Source organism: Hemiscyllium ocellatum, chromosome 18, assembly GCF_020745735.1.
Source record: "Hemiscyllium ocellatum isolate sHemOce1 chromosome 18, sHemOce1.pat.X.cur, whole genome shotgun sequence".
Classification (NCBI taxonomy): Eukaryota; Metazoa; Chordata; class Chondrichthyes; order Orectolobiformes; family Hemiscylliidae; genus Hemiscyllium; species Hemiscyllium ocellatum.
In genome coordinates, this window is record NC_083418.1 from 33,952,935 (window position 1) to 33,979,140 (window position 26,206).

Consider the following 26,206-nt stretch of genomic DNA (forward strand, 5'->3'; position numbering starts at 1 on the left):
TGTATACAGTGCTCTTGTACATACCACAAGTAGTTACCAAATTGCCATCTGTTTTCTCATTTTACTTCCAATCTCAAAAATTCACTAATCCTCAGCTATTTCAAGTCAATTTTAAATTGCATTGTAATTGGCTGAGTGTTAACACTTCTTCAGTACATCCAGAGAGAAAAAAATCTACAAAAGGAATTGAGCAATGTTGATGATCATGGACTGCCCTGGAAATCATTAGTTGGGGATTATGGTATTATATCTCTATGAAATGTGCTGTCAGTAATAGAGTCATAGAAATGTACAGCATGGAAACAGACCTTTCAGTCCATGCTGACCAGGTAACCTTAACTAATCTAGTTCCATTTGCCAGCACTTGGCCCATATCCCTCTAAACCCTTTGTATTCAGATATCCACCCAGATGTTTTTTAAATGTTGTATTTGTACAGCCTCCACCATTTCCTCTGGCAGCTTATTCCATACACCACCCTCTGCGTGAAAATGTTGCCCCTTATGTCTCTTTTAAAATTATCCCCCTCACTCTAAGTCCATGCTCTCTAGTTCTATACTCCCCCACCCCAGGGAAAAGACTTTGCCTACTTAGCCTATCCATGCCCATTATGATTTTATAAACCTCAGCCTTCGACTGCGGTTTTATCAAAAATTTGGGAAGAAAATATTGTGATTCCATGCAATTATCGTACAGCCCTTTTTTCATCTTTTTCATGAAAGATCAAGATTTGGTTATTAATATGAATGAATATCAATATAAACTCAATATATAAGTGTATGAATAGACTTGAAATAAAAGACGTTTTGACCGACGAAATGAAAGAATTCAGCAAATAGTGTCGATGCTACCATTCCCATGTACATCTCAAAATGCTTGACAAATGCTAAGAACACATCAGAAAATGTGTCAGGAACTAAAATTATCTTTGGGAGGGCAAGGCAAGAGGGGCATGCCCAAACCCACCTTTGCAACAACACCTTTAGTGTCTTTTAGTTTCCATCACTACCATGTCCCACCCATCTCTCCAGCAACATACTCTGTTGATGTAATACTGGATATAGTTGCTGCCCTACCAATGTCAGGTACTACTGTCCTCCTATTCCATTGAATTCTTGTCATATGGCTACATGAAGTTAATGAATCGACTGCAAGGTATGACCCCAAACACCAAATGAAACCTGGAATTCACGTAATAAAAAGAATGTTAGTTATTTATCTTGAAGCAGCGGCCTTGATTGTGGGCCTTTGAGCAGGGTAGTTTTCAGTTTCTTTTGAGTTACCAGGTTCTTTGGGATTCTATCACTTTTTCTGTGTTTTCTAAGTTACAAAGAGGGAACTGAAAGCAGATGTGGGAGTGTCTCCTGACTGGTTACACTTCACATTATAATCAATTAGATATTTTTGGAACCAATGTTATTCTATGCACATGGAAACATGATTCAGGTCTACTGACCATCAACTATAATCACTGGATTGTTGCTACACCCTTCAACCTTTCCAACTGGATGTTGTGAGTATTTCTTACTGGGTCTTATCAGTTCAGCTTTGACAGAGATGTATGGTGCAATATCCCTCAGAGAAACTCAGTGCATCATGAAAAATAGGTGAAAAGGAGACATGCTGCTTTTTTTTTTAATGACACTAGCTGCTCTACAGCAAGTTTAAAGGCCTGGTTTGAAAGATAAATGAATTATGGGCGTGGTGACTGAATTGCTAGAGTGAGTGAGTTTGGTTAGTGGCCGGTCAGTGAGTAGTTGATGAGAAAGATGAGATGCCTATTTGGGAAAGTGGGAAATGGTGCTGGGTGGTAAGTGAGTGGAGGATAGGCAGGATGGAGTGGATGAGTAGTATGTGGTCTGGGGGGGAAGGTAGGGGTCAGCTTAGAGGTGGATAGGTAATAATCAGATTATTTCTGGGGCAAGAATGAGTGTGCTAATAGTATTGCATTCCAGCAGTAAGGTTTAGTTTTAATCTGTCTAATATTTCCTGAGTAACTACTCAGTCAAGTTCAATAAAAATGTCAAAAACCCTAACTCAGAGTTAGAGATACTCTATGCAGGGCAGGGTAAAATGTCTAATTGGAGGTTGAAATTTCTAAGATAATTCTCAGGACTCTTCAACTGTCACTCATTTCTTGATTTCATTTTTTTGCTTGAATTTTAACAGCATGGAGCCTTCCAACCACTCTTGACCTCTTGACTCCTCACTGAGTACCTTACACAGAATCTGTGTAGTTCAGCTACCTTTCCAGGAGAACAGATAACTGCAGCATTCCCAAAATAAAGCCTGCCTTTGAGCTTACCTGACTCCCCTACTCACATCCTTAATTACTAGCTGTTATATTTGAATATCTCTTCAATGACCCCCAAACTGTCCTGATGATTATACTGAAAGTCTTGCAATTTACCCCTCTGCTATCAGTGGGTAGAAATGAATGTTGCAATCTAACTTACCATTGACTACACACAGTCAAGACTACAAACTTCAGACTGCTGGCTTTCCCCATATAATTAGATTCAACGAGAGGATTTCATTAAGGTGTGTCTGTGACTTTTTTTTAAATTTACCCACCCACAGGATCTGGGAATCATTGGCTGGGGCCAGCATTTATTGCCCACCCCTAGTTACCCTTCAGAAGGTGACGGTGAACTGCTTTCTTAAAATATTGCAGTCATTTTGCTGTAGCACACTCACAATGCCATTGAGAGGGGTGGGACTATGATTTTGAAGCATGTGACACTGAAGGAATGGAGATACATTTCCAAAGTTAGGATGGTGAGTGACTTGGACAAGAATTTGCAGTAGGCAGTGTTCCCATGTATCTGCTATCCTTGTCCTTTTGTAGTGATTGTGGGTTTGGGAGGGACTATGTAAGGAACCTTGATGAATTCCTGTACTGCATTGTATAGACTGTATACCCAGCTACAACTGAGCATCAGTGGTGGGGGGAGGGGTTGAGTGAATGTTTGTTAATGTGGTGCCAATCAAGTAGGACACTTTGTTCTGTGTTGCTGGAGCAGCACTAATCCAGGCAAGTGGGGAATATTCCATCACACTCCTGACTTCCGACTTGTAGACGGTGGATGGGCTTTGAGTAGTCAGAAGGTCAGTTACTCCCCACAGTATTCCTAGCCTCTGAGCTGCTTTCATAACCACTATATTTGTATGGCTAGTCCAGCTCAGTTTCTTTTCAATCGCAATGCCCGGTGTACTAAGATAGGGAGATTCAATGATGGTGATCTCATTGGATTTTAAGGAGTGACGGATGGTCATTTCAAAGAGATTGTCATTGTGTGGCACAAGTGCTACTTGCCACTTACCTGCCCAAACCTGGATATTGTCCAGGTCATGCTGCATTTGCATATGGACTGCTTCAGCATCTAAGGAGTTGCAAATGATGCTGGACATTGTACAGTCTTTAGTGAACATTCCCAATTTGACCTTATAGTGGAGTGAGGGTCATTGGTGAAGAAGCTGAAGTTGGTTGGGCCTCAGACACTACCTTGAGGAATTGCTGCAGAGATGTCCTGGAGCTGAGATGACTGGTTTCCAACAATATAGAAACCACACTTGGTCAAATGCAGTTTTGTCACACTCATCTTTTCTCCAGAATTCAGTGCTTTAGTCCATGTTTGAACCAGGGCTATAATGAATGTCACTGAGCAGGTTATTGCTAAACCAGTTGCTTGACAGCACTATTGATGACACTTGCTGTTCTTTACTGATGATTGAGAGTAGACTGATGGGTCAATAACTGATTTATCCTGCTTTATGTACAGACATAACTGGACAATTATCCACATTGTTGGGTAGATACCACCATTGCGGCTGTACTGGAAGAGCTTGGCTAGAGGCACAGCAAGTTCTGGAGCACAAGTCAAAGGATCCCTACAGTGTGAATACAGGCCATTCAGCCCAACAAATCCACACCGACCCTGTGAAGAGTAACCCACCCAGAACCATTCCCCTAATGCCTAATGCACCTAGCCTACATATCCCTGAACGCTATGGACAATTTAGCCTGGCCAATTCATCTAACCTTCAATAGTCTTCAGGACTATTGCTTCAGGACCATCACTGTTATGGCCCAAAACCTTTGCAGTATCTGGTGCCTCCAACCTTTCTTGATACACAACTAAATGTGGCAGGACTGCAGAGTTTTGATCTGATCCAGTGGTTGTAGAGTTGCTTAGCTCTGTATATCATTTGCTGCTAATGTTATTCGCTGAGCAAATAGTCTTGTTTGGTAGTTTCACCAGACTGACAGGTCCTGCTCCCAGTATGTATTCCTGCACTTTTCATTAAACCAGGATGATCCCCTGGCTTGAAGGTGGTTTACCGGGCCATGAGAATACGGATCATATTGGAGTATAACATAATTATGTTCCACAAAGCGTAATGGATGCTCAGCTTTGAGGTATCAAATCTGCTCATTTGATGGTCACTTTTACCAATATTGTATATTCAGATGAAATTGCATCAAGTAGTTTTTGAGGATGAGATCAAACATATTTTTCCCTCTTGGTGATTACCTGTCCACCTCCCGCAGATCCAGAGAAGTGACTATGTACTTTCGGACTTGACTAGTTGTGTCAGTAGTGGTATTGCTTAGCTACTTTTGGTGATGGATAGTAAAGACCCCACATAGGGTACATTTTGTACCCTTGTCATCCACAGTGTTTCCTCCAAACTCTACAAAATGGAGGAGTATCGATTCATCAGCTGGAGGATGACTGTATGTGGCAACAGCAGGTCATTTCCTTGCCCATACTTGACCAGATGCCATGAAATCATATGAGCTCTGAAGTCAATCTTGAGAACTTCTAGGCAGCACCCTCCCGACTATATACCTGCTGGAAGGACAGGGCACACTCATGGATATCTAGGATATTGTGTAAGGTGTGATTCTGTGAGTACGACAACGTCTGACTGTTGTTTGAACTGGCAGTCTCCCAAATTTGGCACAAATTCCCATAATTTTGTAAGGAGGAGTTTACAGGGTAGTCTGGGCAATGCTTGCCATTTTTGTTTCTGGTGCCTTGGTTGATGCCAGGTGGACCATACTGTTTCATTCCTTCTTTTCTTTCTAGTGGTTTATACAACTGACTGATTTGCTAGGCCAGTTAACAGTCAACCCATTATGTGGGTCAGACCAGGAAAAGATAGCAGTTACATTCCTGAAAGGCCAGCAGTAAATCAGACTGCTTTTTCTCAAAGACAATTAACAATATCATTGGACTTTAACTCAAGATTTTGTTTTCACAGTTCAATTTCCACCAAATTTGAATCCAGATCTGTAGTATTTTAGACCAGGGTCTCTAGATCACTAGTCCAGTACAATACCATGAGGCCATTGTCTCCCCTTTATCATAATAGTGACATTAGGCTCAAAGTGTGGCATCAAAACTGTGCCAGGCCCATTTCACTAAATTTTACACAGGAGCCTGTCTGCAGGTTCAGCGATTGGTTATCTATTCTCCACAGTTCGCAGCAGAGCTCGGTGGAAGCTGCCACTTTAGTGTAAGCAAAGCAGAGTGCTTGACATATGGTGAATGCTCTACATTTGGCATAGCAATTTGTCAACTTTCAGGAAGGCGAAGTACATCAGTGGTGCAAAGAAGCCTGAGGTAGTGTTGCTATAGTTACATTACGCAATCAGGTCTATTATAAAATAATGCATGCAATTTTCTCATGCATGCCAACTTTCATTACCATGCATATGTTTTCAGTTAACCATGTGAAAATAGGTGAGAAATACAGGATTAGATGTGAACGTATGCTGCAATTGGCACATAAACTTGTGTTATGAGAAAATGGTTATTTTTATGATCTGGTGGTGATTGAGAGATTGAGCTTTCCATATTCCTGCAGTGGAGTGAAGTGTCTGTGTACAGCAAGTTCATACAGAGTCCACCACACCAAAGGTGGCGCTATGCTGGTTTTTACATTAAAATGGTGCTTCCTATTGAATAATCGCAATATTATTCCTGCACGTGAATGTGAATGCAAATGCTGCTGCACTGAATCCAATTGAACTGTTCCGCTGGACACTTCATGAAGATCTATGGTCAGACATTTGCAGAGCTACAAAAGATCAGGCTCCTTGTTGCTTTTTTGTATATCCAGCAGGAGATTTGACTATTTTCAATATTGACTGAGGGTCATGACACTACTACAAGAATGAGGTAGAGTTGTACATTCCAGTAAAGCAGTAATGTATTCTAATTTTTAAAATGAGAAACAAACTATAATTCAAACTACTTTTTTGTATTCCTTTTGAGAACATTTTGTTGGACTCCTGGACAGATTAACTACTCAATACTTAAGTCGCAAGTCTTTGATGTCGCAAGGAATTAAGGGCTATGGAGAGACTGTGGGTAAGTGGCATTGATCAGCAGCCATTGAATGGCAGAGTGGACTCAATGGGCTGCATGGCCTTACTTCCATTCCTATGTCTTATGCTCTTATGGAGTAATTGCCCCAGGAGAGTTCAGTAGCTCTTAGTTCTGATTTCTTGCCTGCACTACTTGATCTCAAGCAGAGCAAACTTCTATACTTATCTTTAACACACCTGATCTATGGAAGGAAACATCATCTCAATGTTCCTGTTTCTAATTGCGCTTCCACTGCAATAAGCCTGCGAGGGCGTCAAGTGATAACAGAATAAAATTTGGTATTAAGCTTCTTAGGTTTGAGAATCCAGTTGACGCCTTCTGCTTGCAGCTCACAAATGGAAGAACACCACAAATAAGGTCCCAAATAGCCTTTGAGATATTATTTTCAACAAAGCAGATGGAAAATTATCCTAACAATATCCTTTTGTGAATGATATGCACTTGCGTAATGACTTGCACCTCTCTACCATTTTCTGTTCTACAGTTCAGTGAAAAATTTACACTGCATTAAATTATAACTAAAAATAACCTATTTGTGTAATAAGTAATTTGTTGTTCCTCACTATTAAAATCTGCTTATTTTCAGGAACATTACCATTCACATTGTTATTTGCACTTTTTTTTGCTTACATCATTTGGCTGATGCAATTTAATATAGATAAGGGTGAGGTGCAACTTATTGTCTAAATGGGGAGAAACTTCAAAATCCTTCAGTGCAGAAGGATCTGGTTTAAAGGAATGGAATTTGAAAACAGTGAAGTGTTGTTGTAACTGCATAAGGCATTGGTGAGATCACATTTGGAGTATTGCATATGATTTTGAGCCTGTTACTTGAAGAAGGATGTAAGTGAATTGGAGGCAGTTCAAAGAAGGTGCACTAGACTAATTCCATTGATGAAACATGGAGAGATTGAGCAGATTGGGGCAGTACTCACCAGAGATCAAAAGAATGTGTGGAGATTGAATTGAGATATATGAGATGCTGAAGGGGATTAACAAAGTATATGTAGAATGCATATTTCTCCTTAAGGGATAAAGGGATTTGTGACAAGGCACAAATATGGATTAGGTCACAGATTAACCATGATTTCATTGAATGGTGGAGCATGGTCAAGGGGCTGAATGGTCTTTTGTTCCTATGCTCCTTATGAGGCAATTTTGAACAAGAAGGCTATAGTTTTAGGCTAAGGGATGGCAGACTTAAAACATAATTGTGGAGGAATTATTTTTCTGAAAAGGATCATGAACCTAGAGAATTCATTATCCTCGAGTACAGTGGATGCCAGGACACTGAATGAATTTAAATAGGAGAAATATTTTTTGCCTGTAGTGGATTAAAAAGGTCATGAGGAATGGGTAGGAAAGTGAAGTTGATGCCAAAATGAGATTAGATATGATCATTTAAAATGGTGGAACAGACACGAGGAGCTGAATTGCTTACTTCTACTCTTCATTCTTATATTGTTCATAGTTTTAATTTAAATTTAAAATGTTAAACAATTCTGTTATGCTATATTTTCTACTTTAGTGACATTTTAGGAAATGATGACAAAAAAATGTCACCTCATGATGGGCAGAGGGTGTAATTAGGATGCTACCAAACTTTTAGCTTTGGTCCTGTGTCTAACAGTGATCTGAGACCAATATCAATGAATTCAAAATTTAACACTAAGTGATATATGAAGCACTTTATCTCATTTTTAAAGTATTTCTGAAAGAACATTTGTGTTCAATAATTTTCTGTGACATGTCCTTAGAGATGTGGAAGAAACACAGAGGCTAACTTGCGACACAAGATATCACAAATAGCAACAAAATAATTAGCCAGTTGACCTATTTATTTGTGATCCTGTTTGAAGGGGAAAAGTAAGTATGTCTGAGAGGATAACAGAAGAATAACCTGCTCTTCCTTGCATCAAGCAATCCTTAATGTCCACTTGAATCATTGTAGTAGGTAGACGTAGCCTTCATTTAATATTTCATTCAAGAACAGCACCTCTGATACAATGTGGCATTGCCTAAGTATTGAATAAGCCACTAAAATTATGGATGTGGATGTAGGTTTGCAGGCTGAGCTGGAAGGTTCATTTTCAGACATTTTGTCACCATACTACGTAATATCTTCAGTGAGCCTCCTAGCGAAGCTAAAATTATGTAAGATCGGTTGATTTTGCCAGATAGAGTTCAAATCATTAGGATCCATTTTCATTCTAGGAATAGAATATGAGATGCTGTTGTGCAATATCTCATTATTTAAAAAAACTTTGTTTATATCACAAATGTGATAATATATGCAGTTTTGGTCTCCATACTATAAAAATATGTATTGAAACACTGAAAAAAAGAGCAGAAGAATTATAGCCATGTAATTGAGAAAGTGCAACTAAATAGACTGGGGCACTTTTCCTTTGGAAAATGGAATCTAAGAGGAAACCTCAAAGATAAAATAACATGATGAATAAGTTTGATAGAGTAAAGATGAGCAATAACTTCTAAAAGTCTCAAAATTTAAGTCATTAACTGAAAGGACAATGTAACAGGATGTAACATTTTAAAACATTTCCTGCAAAAAATTACTAAAAGTAACAACTAAATATTATTTTATTGCATAGACAAAACGTACAGTCTAGATGCTAAAAGTTTTATACTTGCAATGAAATTAGAGTTCTTTTGGTTAACTGACAAACTTCTAATTGGATTTCTGTTTTGCTGGAGACAGCCATTGTACTGGATTTTATATAGCGGTATGGATAATTGCAAGCAATGCATCAACTTCCAATGACTTTCTCAGTCTCTTTGACAAATAAATCCATGAAAGTCTTTTACTTGCTGTTGGAAATGAAGACAGAGGAGGGAAGGGACAGGAATTTTAAAAGATGGATTGTATTCGGGACAATAAACCATAACTCATCTTTTCATTACAGGATAACAGTCCCTATCTTATAAGGGTTCTATAAATGTTACTTATTGTATGAAGATTTCTCGCTCTCTCATATAATCAACTGGCAAAGATTTTAATCCAAGTGTCCTAATGATTGTGAAGGGTTATTATATCAGTAGAACTGACCAGACTGTTTATTCACGATGTATAACTGGAAAAAAAGCTTTTATTTATTGCCTGTAAAATTGAAAAATCTGACTACTTAATGTTATCACCAACTGATGAAGATTGGCAGCGATCATATCATTAACAAAGATTACTACTTGCTCAGAATGCCAGTTACTTCTATTGAGTGTTTCTGAATAATTCTGGGAATAAGAGAAAATATATAGATTGGATATATTATGACAGGACCACATAAAATTGCTTCAATAGTCAGTATGGGCTATGTCTCAACTCAAGTACAAGAAGCAAAGAGATCAAATCAAATGCAAATTGACATTTACATTCAGTTGAATCATTTCTGCTTTTATTATTTATGTTCAATATTTAAGCATCACTGATAATGTTGGATGTTCGAATGTTGGACGTGCCTACTATACGTGGAATGGCTATGGACTTTCTTGAACAGAGTAACAATGGCTTGGAATTCACTGCAATAGTGATGATGGCAACAATGATGATGGCATAAGTTGTACTCTTGGTTATTCAAGCAACAAATTTACACCACAATTTGCTGGAGAACTTATTTGAATATGATGTGATGAGGAAGAAGCAATGCAGCCAATGTTCAACAAATCTGAAGAACTGCTTCTTTTATCTTTAATAATTTAAGAAAATAAACTCCATGAAAATTATTTTTTTTCTTCAAACTACTTCAGATACCAAATGCATATACATTTAAAAAATAATCAATAATATAAGACCCTTACAATTTGCATGATTTATGACGTGAAGGCAATATTTACTGGGTGCTATTTACTAAAATGACAACATGCCAATGCCATAAATTCCAATAGGTTAATGGTGCATAAAGATGCTACAATTCCAGATGAGCTCACTAAGTTTAAATTATGATCAAATTAGGGAGAAGTAATTTAATTGTTTTAAAGATAGCAAATACATATGGTGTGTCGCTAAGAAATCTGTCAAGAGTTATTGCATGTTACTTAACTGCATTAAACCTCTCTCTCTTTCACAAGGGATTCTAATTGTTTGTTTTCAAAGATCTAGCCCTCCAAGCCGTCCTAACTCGACTGTTTCAATGACTGCCCACCTCTCTTCTCCCAAGACCACTTTGCTCAGGATTTGAGAGACTGTTCACATGACCTAATTATGAGCACAATTTCTTCTTGACATGACATGGCACTCATCCACAGACTCTATCAACAAGCACATAGACCTGAACTCAATATACCAGCCACTACAACAAACAACTGGAACTAGCAACAGGAAGAAACAGGAATGGAATCAAATAAATTCCAGAAGAGACAGTACAGCAGTGCTTCACAGGAGGCTTCAAAGCACTGAAGATGTCACCTCGACCGGGGTTGAAACGTCTGCAAATCAACTTTCCAGCTTGGCGAACATACCTACAACCATGACAATTTCCTCTTCTCACAAAATGGCTTGATCAGCACCTCTGAATTTCCATGGCTCCAATCATCTCAGCTTCACCAAAGAAACATGACTTGTGGACTTCCTTGGCCCACTTCCAGCTGCGTTGAATGTTCAATGGCACTAAGCATTTTTTCAGGCCTAATAATTTCGACAGCATGACACCATCCTTCTCAAACTTCCTCTAACAGACATAAGACTGACCCTTGAACTGCTGTTTACTGACTGATGAACTAATCTGTGTCTAATCAAAACATTTCATGATGTAGACGTGCCAGTATTGGACTGGGATGGACAAGGTCAGAAGTCAGACGACACCAGGTTAAGTTCAATTGGTTTATTTGAAATCACAAGCTTTTGGAGCATTGCCCTCTTGGCAACTCCTACTTTGCTAATGTGGTCCCACCTAGCAAGAATATTGGAACATTCTGAACCCTGTATTCAGCTAGTACTTCTCCACAGCATACAGCTTTGACAACTAATACAGCCACAAACAATAAACGGATTTTATCACAAATTTTAAGCAGAAAATGAATAACTGACAGACAGTAAAGGAAGGGCAAACAGTCATCTGCTTATGACTGTTGCCAGTTCAACTAAGGATAAAATCTCCATTTCAGTTAAACTTTATGCATTGCAAATGCTTCATTAAAACTCTGAAGGAATGAAATATGCCAAACTGGACAAATATTAAACATGAATGCTGCTGACTTCAGTTTTTGGTGTAACTGTATTATTTCCCCAAGGTTAAGTTTTCTTCAGTTTCTTCAGATCCATAATTTAATTTAACTGTTGCCCAAGTTATTACTCATTGACTGTAAATACAAGTTGTCAATAATAAACTCTATAATAGATACCTAAATTCGTTAAGAGTTTAATGGAACATCAGAATTGTCTCATACTATTTTGAATTTGATTCTTGAGAATGACATGGGGGATTCTCTTCAGATTGATCTTATGTATGTTAATGTGGAGAATATGACATCAGAAGCAACAAACATGCACAAACACAAATGATGCTACTAGCTAGATATTCGAAGACAGAAACTTTCAGTCAAAGGGCAATAGCCTGAACACTGGCATAAAGCAGGAAATTTACAGATACCATTTACTTTATTGACAAATGGAGCTTTGATTATTTGCTCACTACTTTTATTGGCCAACACCTCTTTTAGTAAAAAGTGAGGTCTGGAGATCAGAGCTGAAAATGTGTTGCTGGTTAAAGCACAGCAGGTCAGGCAGCATCCAAGGAACAGGAAATTCGACGTTTCGGGCCAGAGCCCTTCATCAGGAATCTGATGAACACCTCTTTTAAGCAGTCCTGAAGTCCCTGAAATGCTGGTGTAGCATTATTCATATCACAAGTCACTCATACTTTAATTTCATTAGCGCAATAATGACTTATGTACAGAGGAACCATTTCTTTAAGTTGTTAGCCAGGTGCTAATTTGGTTAGTGTGCAAGACATAATTATGATCCTGATTTAAGATTTGTATTTTCACCAAAAAAACTATTTAGCTCTTCCTCAACATCCCTTATTTATGTACGAAGTTTTAATGAAACATGTCCATTATCTTCTAATGTGTGAATTCTGTCTAAATATTTTCATTATTTTAGAATATTATGAATTGCTACAGCTGTTAAACCATGAGAGAGAGGAGGCTTAAAAGCATATGATTGGATATAGATCGACAAGACCTCCTCAGTGAGATGGAGGCCCTTTATAGAAAACGCAAATAAAAATCATTTTTAGTCGTGGAACAACAAACAGGCAGGGAATGTCATAAGGGAGAATTGTATAATTGTAATCATACAGTCTCGATAGTGTGGAAACAGACCATTTGGCTCATCGAGTCCGCACCGACCCTCTGAAGAGCATCCGACCTAGATTCACACCCCCGAACCTATTCCTGTAACCTTGCATTTCCCATGGCTATCCCACCTAGCCTGCACATCCCTGATGCCATGGGCAGTTTAGTTGATATCAGAACAGACAAGGTATAAGCAATCTGACAGGGAGAAGTGATCAAGCATGGAGCAAAATTAGATGGGCATATACAGAGTGAGATTCAGCCAGCAGTGGATTGCTAATTGGTGTACAACAGTGTTCAGTTGTGAATACTAGAGGTCATCAGTCTGATAGCAACTTCGATCAGTTCCCAGGTAGTTGAACAGTTCATGTGGTGTGAACAATATAGAGGAAGAAGGTTTCCAGACTGGAAGAAGTAGGAATTCCCTGTTGTAAAAGTAACCAGAGGTTATTTTTTCCCGTCATTTTCTACAAGCCATTGTCTCTGACCAGTGACTGGGAGACTAAGCAATTCAGTGCAAAGTTCCTGTCTTTTAGGCAAAGGACTGAAAGAACCTGGAAGGGAGGAGATAAAAGAACAAAAGATCTTGGGAAATGCAAACTGAGATTCCCTATATGTACCTTTATTTTTGACCCACAACATCCAGCTTTTTAAAGGGGCTTGGAATTTTAACTAGTAGTGTTATAAGTTGATAGCTCATAGTTATTTACCTATGGTTAGGATGTGCTTATTTGTAATAAATAGTAGTCCTTGATCAGTACAGAAACCTGGTCAGTGATTTTCTTTTAAACTTGAGGCTGTCAGAGAGGTATAATGAGGACTTTGAATACTTTGATTAAATCTTTAACATTTGTGATGACCTCAGGATTAATAGGACTCAAGTATCAGCCCAATTTCCCAAGTGAATTGCAACAGCTGGCTGCTCCTTACATGAAAGAGCAATGCTTTAAAAATGTTATGCTATTTTTGTGAAATTGCACATTTTGACAAATCCTTTCAGGAAAAAGGACATTAAGCTTCATTTTTTATAAATTAGCTTTTTGATATGTCTGTTTCGGGAAAGAGTTTGAAAGTGGCTAATGCGAATCATGGAACAATTTATTCTTGCGAGGACCCTGTAAGCTTGCCAGTAATTTCTTACCTATGGTTAAAATGAATGAGACTGACGGAAAAGATTGACAATTCTAATTATCTCTCTCTGATTCTTCAAATGCGTCAAGAGAAATCAAGCTGTATTTTAAAACAGATCACTATTTACACAAACTTTTGTTAACATGGTCACTGATGGCCCAGTCTTTCTGTGGTTTGTTCCTTTTGCAAAGTTTAAAATTATTCAGCCTGTAAATGGGACTCCTCAGTTTGAATTGAGCCATAGCATGCATCTCCAAGTTAGCTAATTTATGTTTTCAACTCAAAATAAATACCATATAACATTTCATCGGTGTGACTCATTTTATGTTAAGAACACTATTTTTGACAAGTTTTGTAGATGTTCAGATATTCAGCACTTTATTATAGTGACAGCCAAATTTTCAACCATCCACATTTAGTTAGGGAAGTATACTATCTAAAAGGTTTCACAACTGTGAATCTTTATCAAACTGATTTCAATTATATAAATCACTGCAATTGAGTCATAGAGATGTACAGCATGGAAACAGACCCTTCGGTCCAACCCGTCCATGCAGACCAGATTCCCCAACCCAATCTAGTCCCACCTGCCAGCACCGGCCCATATCCCTCCAAACCCTTCCTATTCATATACCTATGCAAATTAATTTTAATTGTTGCAATTGTATCAGCCTCCACCACTTCCTCTGGCAGCTTATTCTATACACTTACCGCCCTCTGCTTGAAAGCATTGCCCCTTAGGTCTCTTTTATATCTTTTTCCTCTTACCCTAAACCTATGCCCTCGAGTTCTGAACTACCCCACCCCAGGGAAAAGACATTGTCGATTTACTCTATCCATGCCCCTCATGATTTTATAATCCCCTATAAGGTCACCCCTCAGCATCCGACGCAGCAGGGAAATCAGCCCCAGCCTGTTCAGCCTCTCCCTATAGCTCAAATCCTCCAACCCTGGCAACATCCTTGTAAATCTTTTCTGAGCCCTTTCAAGTTTCACAACATCTTTCTGAAACGAAGGAGAACAGAACTGCATGCAATGTTCCAACAGTGGCCTAACTAGTGTCCTGTACAGCCGCAACATGACCTCTCAACTCCTGTGCTCAATACTCTGACCAATAAAGGAAAGCATACCAAACACCTTCTTCACTATCCTATCTACCTGCGACTCCATTTCAAGGAGCTACGAACCTGCACTCCAAGGTCTCTTTGTTCAGCAACACTCCCAAGACCTTAAGTATATAAGTCCTGCTAAGATTTGCTTTCCAAAAATGCAGCACCTCATATTTATCTAAGTTAAACTCCATCTGCCACTTCTCAGCCCATTGGCCCATCTGATCAAGATCCTGTTGTAATCCGAGGTAAACCCTCTTCGCTGTCCACTGCATCTCCAATTTTGGTGTCATCTGCAAACTTACTAACTATACCTCTTATGCTTGCATCCAAATCATTTATGTAAATGACAAAAAGCAGAGGACCCAGCACTGATCCTTGTGGCACTCCAGTGATCACAGGCCTCCAGACTGAAGTACAATTCTCCACTACTACCACCCTCTGTCTTCTAGCTTTGAACCAGTTCTGTATCCAAATAGCTAGTTCTCCCTGTATTCCGTGAGATCTAACCTTGCTAATCAATCTCCCATGGGGAACCTTGTTGAATGCCTTACTGAAATCCATATAGATCACATCTACCACTCTGCCCTCTTCAATCCTCTTTGTGACTTCCTCAAAAAACACAATCAACTTTGTGAAACATGATTTCCCACACACAAAGCCATGTTGATTATCCCTAATCAGTCATTGCCTTTCCAAATACATGTACATCCTGTTCCTCAGGATTCCCTCCAACAACTTATCCTCCATTGACGTCAGGCTCACTGGTCTATAGTTCCCTGGTTTGTCCTTACCACCCTTCTTAAACAGTGGCACCCCATTAGCCAACCTCCAGTCTTCCGACACCTCACCGGTGACTATCGATGATACAAATATTTCAGTAAGAGGCCCAGCAATCACTTCTCTAACCTCCCACAGAGTTCAAGGGTACACCTGATCAGGTCCTCGGGATTTATCCACCTTAGTGCATTTCAAGACATCCAGCACTTCCTCCTCTGTAATGTGGACATTTTTGAAGATGTCACCACCTATTTTCCTACATTCGAAGTCTTCCATGTCCTCTTAATGTGGAAATATTCATTTAGTATCTCCCCCATTTTCTTTGGCTCCACACAAAGGTTGCCTTGCTGATCTTTGAGGAGCTCTACTCTCTCCCTAGTTACCCTTTTGTCCTTAATGTATTTGTGAAAACCCTTTGGATTCTTTTTAGTTCTATTTGCCAAAGCTATCTCACGTCCCCTTTTTGCCCTCCTGATTTCTCTCTTAAGTATACTCCTACTGCCTTTATACTCTAAGGATGCACTCGATCTATCCTATGTATACCTTACATATGCTTCCTTCTTTTTCTTAACCATACTCTCAATTTCTTTAGTCATCCAGCATTCCCTATACCTACCAGCCTTCCCTTTCACGCTAACAGGAATATACTTTCTCTGACTCCTGTTTTCACATTTCTGAAGGCTCTAATTTTCCAGGTGTTCATTTACCTGCAAACATCTGCGCCCAATCAGCTTTTGAAAGTTCTTGCCTAGTACCATTAAAATTGGCCTTTCTCCAAGTTAGAACTTCAACTCTTAGATCTGGCCTATCCTCTTCCATCACTATTTTAAAAGTAATATGATTATGGTCGCTGGCCCCAAAGTGTTCGCCCACTGACACATCAGTCACCTGCACTGCCTTATTTCTCTAGAGTAGGTCAAGTTTTGCACCTTCTCGAGTAGGTACATCCACATACTGAATCAGAATTTTGTTTTGTACACATTTAACAAATTCCTCTCCATCTAAACCCTTAACACTATGGCAATCGCAGTCGATGTTTGGAAAGTTAAAATCCCCTACCATAACCACCCTATTATTCTTACAGATAACTGAGATCTCTTTAGAAATTTGTTTCACAATTTCCCTCTGACTATTAGGGGGTCTATAAAACAATCCCAACAAGGTGTTCATCCCTTTCTTACTTCTCAGTTCCACCAAAATAACTTCCCTGGATGTATTTCTGGTAACATCCTCCCTCAGCACGGTTGTAATGCTATCCCTTAGCAAAAATGCCACTCCCCCTCCTTGCTTGCCTCCCCTTCTATCCTTCCTGTAGCATTTGTATCCTGGAAAATAGAGCTGTCAGTCCTGTCCATCCATGAGCCATGTTTCTGTAATTGCTGTGGTAAACCAGTCCCATGTTCCTAACCATGCCCTGAGTTCATCTGCCTTCTCTGTTGGGCCCCTTGCATTGAAATAAATGCAGTTTAAGTTATTAGTCCTACCTTGTTCTCTGCTTTGTTTCTGGTTGCTCTGACCGTTTGTATCTCTTCTTTTCTCAACTGTACCAGTCTCAGATTGATCTCTTTCTTCACTGTCTCTCTGGCTCCCAAACCTCCCCCCGCCACCCTCAGCTCCCCCCCCCCCCACCTTGTTATCATAATTTCTTTGATTAATTTTGTTTTAATTGCAAGATACTATTATGTCTTCCCCAACACCCCCCTTTCTTACAGCCTCCATTTCCTTGCACCCCCCAAACATCTCAGAGCCTTCCTCTCCTCACCAAACCCTTGCTCAATTCCCCTTTACTTACCCCACCTTCATCAAAACCCATTCTCCTATCAGTGCCACCTTCTCTTTATCCACCACACTGCCCTCCTCTTCACACCCACCCTCTCGTTACCCAAGCAAAACATCATCACGACTTGCCATATCTTTTCTATCATTGGGCCAAGATCTTGGAAACCCTTCCTAATAGCCATTATCTACTTGGTCACTGTTCATGAATATCTGACCACTGTGATCTGAGAGTTGCTAGAGCAACACAGCACAGAATGATTAAGAAGACCTGCATTAGCCCTGCCACCTGTAGCTCATCATGTTCAACAAATGTACAGGTGGGGAGTTCCAATACACCTGCAGCCTTGTGGCATTCTAGAAGGTAGAAACTGTAGATTTGGAAGATGGTGCCAAAGGATCCTTGGCTAGTTGCTGGCTTTCATTATATAATTTTAAGTGCAATTCCACTCTTAAATACAATTTTACTTCCCCCAGTATTACATAATTTACACTGTTAACTATTTGTTTATCCTCTCCTCCTAACCTGCACTCCTGCCAAAGAATTGCTGTTTTTTAACCCCCTGCAGTTGGCCAGAGTAGACATAGAGATCTGACAAAGTCAGCACAGAAGTATCAAAGAATGATCAGGATGATTGGTAGAATGTCAGTTGAAGTGGAAGGAGTGAGGGAAGATTTTGGGAAAAAATTGAAAATGTGCAATAAGATTTACTTGCTGTGGCTCTGCCAGTGCAGCTGCAGAAATCTATTACTCTTGTACTTTTCAATGAATTGGCTTGTAAGCTCACAAATATTTCGAGACTAAAAAATAAAAGATCTCCAGTTGACTGCAGGGTGTAAACTGCATTCAGAATTACTTTGCTAGGACCAATTGCTATCTGATATCAGGTTGTTAACAATTTTATTGTCTTCTACAATTCTTCTAAACTCTTGCATATATCTGAAAATGAGAAGCATATAATTTGCATTTGTTTTGTCAGTCAATCTTAATGATCTCAAGGTCCATCTGACCCAGCTGGTAGTGCTGATTCTACATTGCTAGTGATTATTAATGATCGCCTCTGAATACTTTTCAGCGCTAATGAACGCTTTCACAAAGCAGTTTTTTTTGGTACATTCAAGTGCTTGATCCTGAACGAGGATGTTAATTCATGTTGTGTGATGTGGAATTGAAAGAAAATTATGATATTTGATGTCCATTCATGCTTACCGTGAAGAACACATTTTATTTTCTCTGTTAGTCCACAGTCCCAAACCAAAGGAAAATACCGGTTTTAATCAAGGCAACTGTGTAAAGAGGGGGCTGCAGTTTTAGAAATTACACTTACAAGAGCAGTGCAAGCAGAAACAAATGCCATGGAGTGATGAATTCTGAAATAAGGGACAACTGCTTGATAATAATGTTTTGAGTGTCTCCAGATCGGAAGACCATGGCTTGTGTGGGGCCAATGTAACAGAGAACCACCCAGCCTATGAAGGGAACACATTGAAAAAGTCTCGCATCTCTCACAATCTCTCCTATGTGGAGGTATCAGAATGTCTCCAGTAATAACCAGCTAGCTTTCACTTATCTTTTTCTGCAAATGCTCTTAAAAAAGGAAAATCATTTTCAAAGACTCGAAAAGGAGCAGATTCTCAACCAATGAGTGAGTACATTGATTATCGATGTACAAACAACCTTCTGTTAACATTAAGGAATTAAAAGGAAAAGAGGGAAGACAGCTCATCAGCTCCTACGATTCAGAGTGGTTCTGTCGAATAGTTTCTTTGATATTTCTTTTCTCACCTTTTATATGGATGCCCTGCGTGTCCATTTGAATCTAAGAAGGGGTAGAGTTTAAGTTATGGAAAGTTAATGATTTGTGTTTCATTTATGCCGTTGGTTAAAATAAGCTATTTGTGAAAGTTTAGAAACCTGGTGTGTGCTCTATTTTAATTTGAGTTCATCCGTCTGTTAAATTGGAGACTTTAGACAGTTTGAATCTTTTCACATTTGTGACAGCCCTGAGAATATTGGGGTTTAGTTTCCAACTCACTGTACTGAATTGTGACATTACTGCAGTTTTGAGCAGTTTAGAACATGATCAAGTGCCCAACTCATTTTTGGTAGGAGAGCTACATGGAAACATGCATGAAGTTCAGAGTAGAAATCCAATCCAAATAAGTACTTCACACTTCCATCCATCAAACTTCTTCACATTCAATCTCATTGCAGAAGCTGACTGATGAACCACAATATATTTAATCCACTAATTCAGAATTCTATAACAGGTTTAGTTATTAAATGTACTCTCTTGGCATTTTTCCTAATGTTTTGATCAGCACAGTGAGTATTGTCAACTCAGCATTAATCTTGTAACCCTGTCAGACAAATTAACATTTTTTTCCCTGAAGGATATGTAAAGGTGGTACTCAAGTAATGAGTATCTATCACACTGGTTGTGAGCCAGTTACAGCCTCATGCTGCCTCTTTTTGGGAATGCATATCATATTAAGTGCCAATTATGAACTTCACTCGGCAGCAATAGATCTCTCCCAGGATTCAGAATCCTGGGTGTAGAAGATACACCTGACAAGAAATGCTGGAGAGCTATTTCTTCAATAATGGCGAGGCAATGATTGATACCAATCTTGTACCAGAGGCCTAGGGTCACCAGGGATCCATGAACACATGAATGAAAACAGGTAAGGAAGGCACAGGTAAAGGTTGGAGCTGATACAAATGATTGGAGTGGGGGTGGGGATGGAGATGATACAAGGAATGGGGGTGAGCATATCTCTTACCCAGTCCCTGACCCCTTCTTGATGTGAGGTACCCAGCTAAGTGCCAGACAATAAGTGACCACTCACTCAACAGATGTCCACACCAAACTCACTAGGATTTGATTTTCAGGCTCCTCGTAGAGTAAGTCTCCCGTTTATTTGTTGGATAAATGGCAACAGGGATGGAATAAGGTGCTTAAGTTAGCTATAATTGCAAGTTTAAGGACCTCAAGGTGCAGCAGGATGAGAAAGCCAACCATAGGTCTATCTACCAGACTTCTTCTGGGCAGTGATGGTAAGGTGCCAGGGTCTCCACCTGTCACCTCCTGCCCAAATAAATATCCCACAACCAAATCCTTCTGAAAACAGGGCATTAAATTGCACCTCATGTCACAATAATTGCTTCCAGCTTTTGATTAGATGCAAACGTCATTTTCCTACTCCACAATTTTTGCCTTAGGTCTATACTAATTACTCTCTCACTCCATCCTCTTTCGAACTAAACTTGATGATCAATCCACAAAATTGTATTTTGTGCTCTGAGGTCAAGTCTAGGGCAACTCATTTTCAAACACTTGGCACTGCACCTAATATGCAATACATTTAAATTGAAAAAAAAACAAAGCTGATTTTCTATTTCAATATCCATTACTGACACAATTCTTCAGAGAATTAAAAGCTGTCTGTGGTTCTAACCTCCACAGGCAAATTATGCTACAGTAGATAATGCATATGGATTTTTCTCTCAGAGCAGTTCCAGATGCAATCAGATGGAAAGTACTTGGTCCATGGAAACGGACAAAACATTCAGTTTGACCATGAAACTCAATGTACCCATTATGGGAGATCAAGTGACTATTTTTCACTCATCTGCAAGCTACATGTGCCACTGTTCAGGCCTACTACTTGGTCAGATGAATACAGTAAAGTGTGCTTTAGCACATTCCGGAGTGGTGCTGGAAGAGCACAGCAGTTCAGGCAGTATCCAAGGAGCAGCTAAATCGACGTTTCTGGCAAAAACCCTTCATCAGGAGTAAAGACAGAGAGCCTGAAGTGTGGAGAGAAAAGCTAGAGGAGGGTGGGGGTGGGGAGAAAGTAGCATAGAGTACAATAGGTGAGTGGGGGAGGGGATGAAGGTGATAGGTCAGGGAGGAGAGGGTGGAGTGGATAGGTGGAAAAGGAGTTAGGCAGGTAGGACAAGTCCGGACAAGTCATGGGACAGTGCTGAGCTGGAAGTTTGGAACTCGGGTGAGGTGGGGGAAGGGGAAATGAGGAAACTGTTGAAGTCCACATTGATGCCTGGGGTTGAAGTATTCCGAGGCGGAAGATGAAGCGTTCTTCCTCCAGGCGTCTAGTGGCGAGGGAGTGGCAGTGAAGGAGGCCCAGGATCTCCATGTCCTCGGCAGAGTGGGAGGGGGCGTTGAAATGTTGGGCCACAGGGCGGTGTGGTTAATTGGTGCGGGTGTCCCGGAGATGTTCACTAAAGCGCTCTACTAGGAGGCGCCGAGTCTCCCCAATGTAGAGGAGACTGCATCGGGAGCAACGGATACAATAAATGATATTAGTGGATGTGCAGATAAAACTTTGATGGATGTGGAAGGCTCCTTCAGGGCCTTGGATGGAGGTGAGGGATGAGGTTTTACAGTTCCTGCCGTGGCAGGGGAAGGTGTCTGGATGGGATGGTGGGTTGTAGGGGGGCGTGGACCTGACCAAGTAGTCACAGGGGGAACGGTCTTTGCGGAAGGCAGAAAGGGGTGGGGAGGGAAATATATCCCTGGTGGTGGGGTCTTTTTGGAGGTGGCGGAAATGTCGGCGGATGATTTGGTTTATGCGAAAGTTGGTAGGGTGGAAGGTGAGCACCAGGGGCGTTCTGTCCTTGTTACGGTTGGAGGGGTGGGGTCTGAGGGCGGAGGTGCGGGATGTGGACGAGATGCATTGGAGGGCATCTTTAACCACGTGGGAAGGGAAATTGCAGTCTCTAAACGAGGAGGCCATCTGGTGTGTTCTGTGGTGGAACTGGTCCTCCTGGGGGGCAGATATGGTGGAGGCGGAAGAATTGGGAATATGGGATGGCATTTTTGCAAGAGGTAGGGTGGGAAGACGGGTAATCCAGGTAGTGTGGGAATCGGTGGGTTTGTAAAAAATGTCAGTGTCAAGTCGGTCGTCATTAATGGAGATGGAGAGGTCCAGGAAGGGGAGGGAGGTGTCAGAGATGGTCCAGGTAAATTTAAGGTCAGGGTGGAATGTGCTGGTGAAGTTGATGAATTGCTTAACCTCCTCAAGGAAGCAAGAAGTGGCACCAATGCAGTCATCAATGTAGCGGAGGAAGAGCTGGGGAGTGGTGTCGGTGTAATTACAGAAGATTAACTGTTCTACGTAGCCAACAAAGAGACAGGCATATGTGTGCCCATGGCTACCCCTTTGGTCTGGAGGAAGTGGAAGGATTCGAAGGAGAAATTGTTAAGGGTGAGGACCAGTTCGGCCAAACGAATGAGAGTGTCGGTGGAAGGGTACTGTTGGGGATGTCTGGAGAGGAAAAAAGAGAGGGCTTGGTGGCCCTGGTCATGGCGGATGGAGGTGTAGAGGGATTGGATATCCATGGTGAAGATGAGGCGTTGGGGGCCGGGGATGTTCTCTGAAGCGCTCTGTGAGTGTCAGCAACATTATCAGGAGTGATGACTATCCTGCTATTTTGAGGGCATAGCTGTTTTTCAAGCCTTCTAACCAACTTGCTATTCAAAGCTTCAATAAATTTAACTGTTCTGGAAATCTGATGTGCACACATACCCACACAATACTTTGCGCTGCGCTTACAAATGAATACAAGCTATAAGAGCCAAGTATCTAAGCTTGCTGTGAATACTAAGTGAGGTGGAACAGTAGGTAGTGTAGACAGGAGCAGAGAGTCGTGAAAGAATATTACAAATAACCTGAGTGGTGCAAATGGTATTCAATTTGGAAACATTTGAGGTCACCCACTTTGGGCCTAAGAATGATAGATGGGAGGGTTTTCTAAATGGTAAGAAGTTTGAAGCTGTGAAGTAGCAGTGGGATTTAGAGTTTCAACTGCTAGATGACAGATACAAAAAAACAAATTAAAAAGGCTTGTAGTATGTTGACCTTTACTTCATGAGAACTGGAATAAAAAGGAATCATATTATAGCTGTAAAGAACTGCAGTTAGACTAAATACTGTGTTCATTTTTTGATGTTGCATCTCATGGAGTATTTTTATTGGCCTTGGAGGGGAGTTCATGGCTGATAATTCAGACTTAAACCAGAGTTAAATGGGATAAGTTATGAAGAAAAATTGAATAAATTAAGATTATAGTCTCTTAAAAATAGTATATTAAGGAGTAATTCAAGTAAAATGCTTAAGGTGATTAAAGATGGAAATTATTATATTATAAATTGGTCGTTCCAAGTAATGTTAGAAAGCAGCTTTTCACACAGTCACAAAAATCTGTCCCAAAAAAGATTTTGAGGCTAGGCCAGTTAAAAATATTGAAATGGAGATTGATTTTTTTTGAGGCAAGGAGGTTAAGCAAATTAAAAACCATAACCTGAAGAAGTAAGACAGCTAATTGAATGCCAGCTAGAACCTGAGAGGATCAATAATGTCAAGATGAATTGAGGGAATAGTGGCAAAAATAAACTGGCACAGTTGGAGTCAGTGCTCAAAAATACCCTTGGTTAGAGGATAAGATTGTCCTAGTAATTCCACAAAATCTGAAGGGTAATTCAATCACGCAGGTGGGCAATGGGAGCAAGAGTGGCCCATATTCGCAATAGTCAGGATCTTTGAGGAGCTGTTCCTCCAATAACAGGCGGTTTCTCTGCCATGCTTGATTTGTCACAGTGAATATCATGAGCACAGATGCTGGGCCAGAGGAATTGGGGACCTGAGACCGCTGGCATAAAATGGGGCTGGCGACACTGAAGGACGTGGAGGGTACGGAGACTGGAAGTGCCCGATAGGAAAGAAGTGGTGCAATAAGCAGAGAGGTTAGACAGTTGGGGGGGGGGATACAGCAATGTGGAAATGTGGTTGCAAAAGGAGTAAGAGGGGCTCCTGGGTTGGGGCAGGGGAGTGATAATGGACAAGAGGTTATGGGCGGTGTTATAAAGAGGGGCTACAAACACAGTGAAGGCCTGAAAAGGAGGAAAGAACAATTTTAAATCTCAGCTAACCTGGAACCAAGAACACTTGCAGTTACCAAGATAATGATTTCCTTGCAAATGACTGTGAAATCTCCAGTTTAAAACAGCAGAAGTTCAGGAGCTGCTATATGGGGGGGTGAAATGTAATGGATGCTATTGCAACGAACATGCCATTATTTGGATAAGTTAGTACTGAACAGTTTTACTTCATAGAGATTCACATTTCTGTATTATCACACCTCAAACCTTCCACCACACTGTGAATTACCCATGAAAAGGGGACTCTACTAGAGACAGATATGTAACCATTTAATTGTGCTCTCATCAGTCTGCAAAACAGGTATTTAAAACAATGGCTTTTGTGTACACAAATGTGTGTGCAGTACTTTTTTTCCTGAAAAATCTTTTGTTGCAAACTTACGCTTTTGTCTTTTGCCAATTTAAATACTGTGGTATTTAAGAATATTAATGCTTCTCTTATGTGTTGTGTCATTACATTTAATGAGCAGTGATAATTATTGAGGATATTGATGAAATCTTCAAATTCCGTGACAGCCCATATATCCCATACATCAAAACAAATACAGAACAATATACGTAGAATAATCCCAGCGCCTGAACAACTTGAGCCATTGGCTAGAGATATCCAGACAGGACCTTCTTGACGCAGGGAGCAGAAAGCCCCATTTTCTAACCATTAGACAGTAAACATTCAGAAACTAACTTACACAGATTATCACTCATTGCTGACTAATCTGACTTTTCTAATATGCAAGCTCCCATTCTCCCACCCACTAGATAGAAACTAGATGCCGAGAATTTGCAATTGGAAGTCAGAAAGACTGGTGACCTCAGCTTGCTGCTTGCTCCTTTAGATCTCCATTTTGGACAATTGGCAACAGCATCTCAGGGCACACTCAATGGGCCATAATAGCATGAGCACCATGTCTGCGGACATTAATATCTGACATCTACCAGCCTCACCGCATTATCGTGGGACTCCTCCAATACATTTATAGTTCATGCTGTAATTTAATGTTGCACTATGAAGTACACAGGCATCTTTCACTGCAGTGCTGCTGCCAAGACATATTTTGCACAAGGATCAGGCACCCAGCTCATGGTATGGATCAGGGTGCATTTCAGGACTGCCTGCCTGCCTGCTCTCAGTCACTTTGTGTTCAATGAGCACAGCATCTCTGCCTTGCCTCATCTTGCCCTTTTGTTCATTTCCCCCTCAACCACACCTTAAAAACTCACAATACTTTTATGTTACCTTGCCATTTAGTGCAGATACAATGCTAGGCAGCTTGTCATGGTTTATAGCAGACAGTCAGAGGTGGACATGTGCTATGTCAAACTCACATCTACAGTATGTGCCAGTAGCCTATTTGGCAAACACATAGACTTTCTATTAAAGCATATGCAATGTATCAAAGTCAAAGGAGACGAGTCCTCAGTCAAGTCAAGGGTTGCTGCCATCAACCACGTGTCCTGGTACAGTGTCTGCGATCAATGCTGAGGTTTGGGTATGGTCAGTTGTCCATTTACAATTTCATGGTCAGAGTGTTTGTCTCACTACAATACTGGAGTGGTTAATGGTTAAATTCTGTAGGTCCTGTGCAAGTGATCAATTGTGCAAATTGTGATGTGTTGCCTTCTATGTTTTCTCAACTCCAAACTGAATAATGAATGGAAAACAGATGCAACCATACCTACAAGTGGGCAGAGGTTTCTGTCTTAAACTATGGGCTTCATTTCTGATGGACAGGAAGCCTTCA

At 40.4% G+C, this 26,206-nt stretch overlaps 1 protein-coding gene across 1 annotated transcript in view; it reads right to left on the bottom strand.

Moving 5' to 3' along the window:
* syt7a (synaptotagmin VIIa) overlaps positions 1-26,206 on the bottom strand; it is a 682,829-nt gene that overhangs the window by 293,991 nt on the left and 362,632 nt on the right. The window lies entirely within an intron of this gene.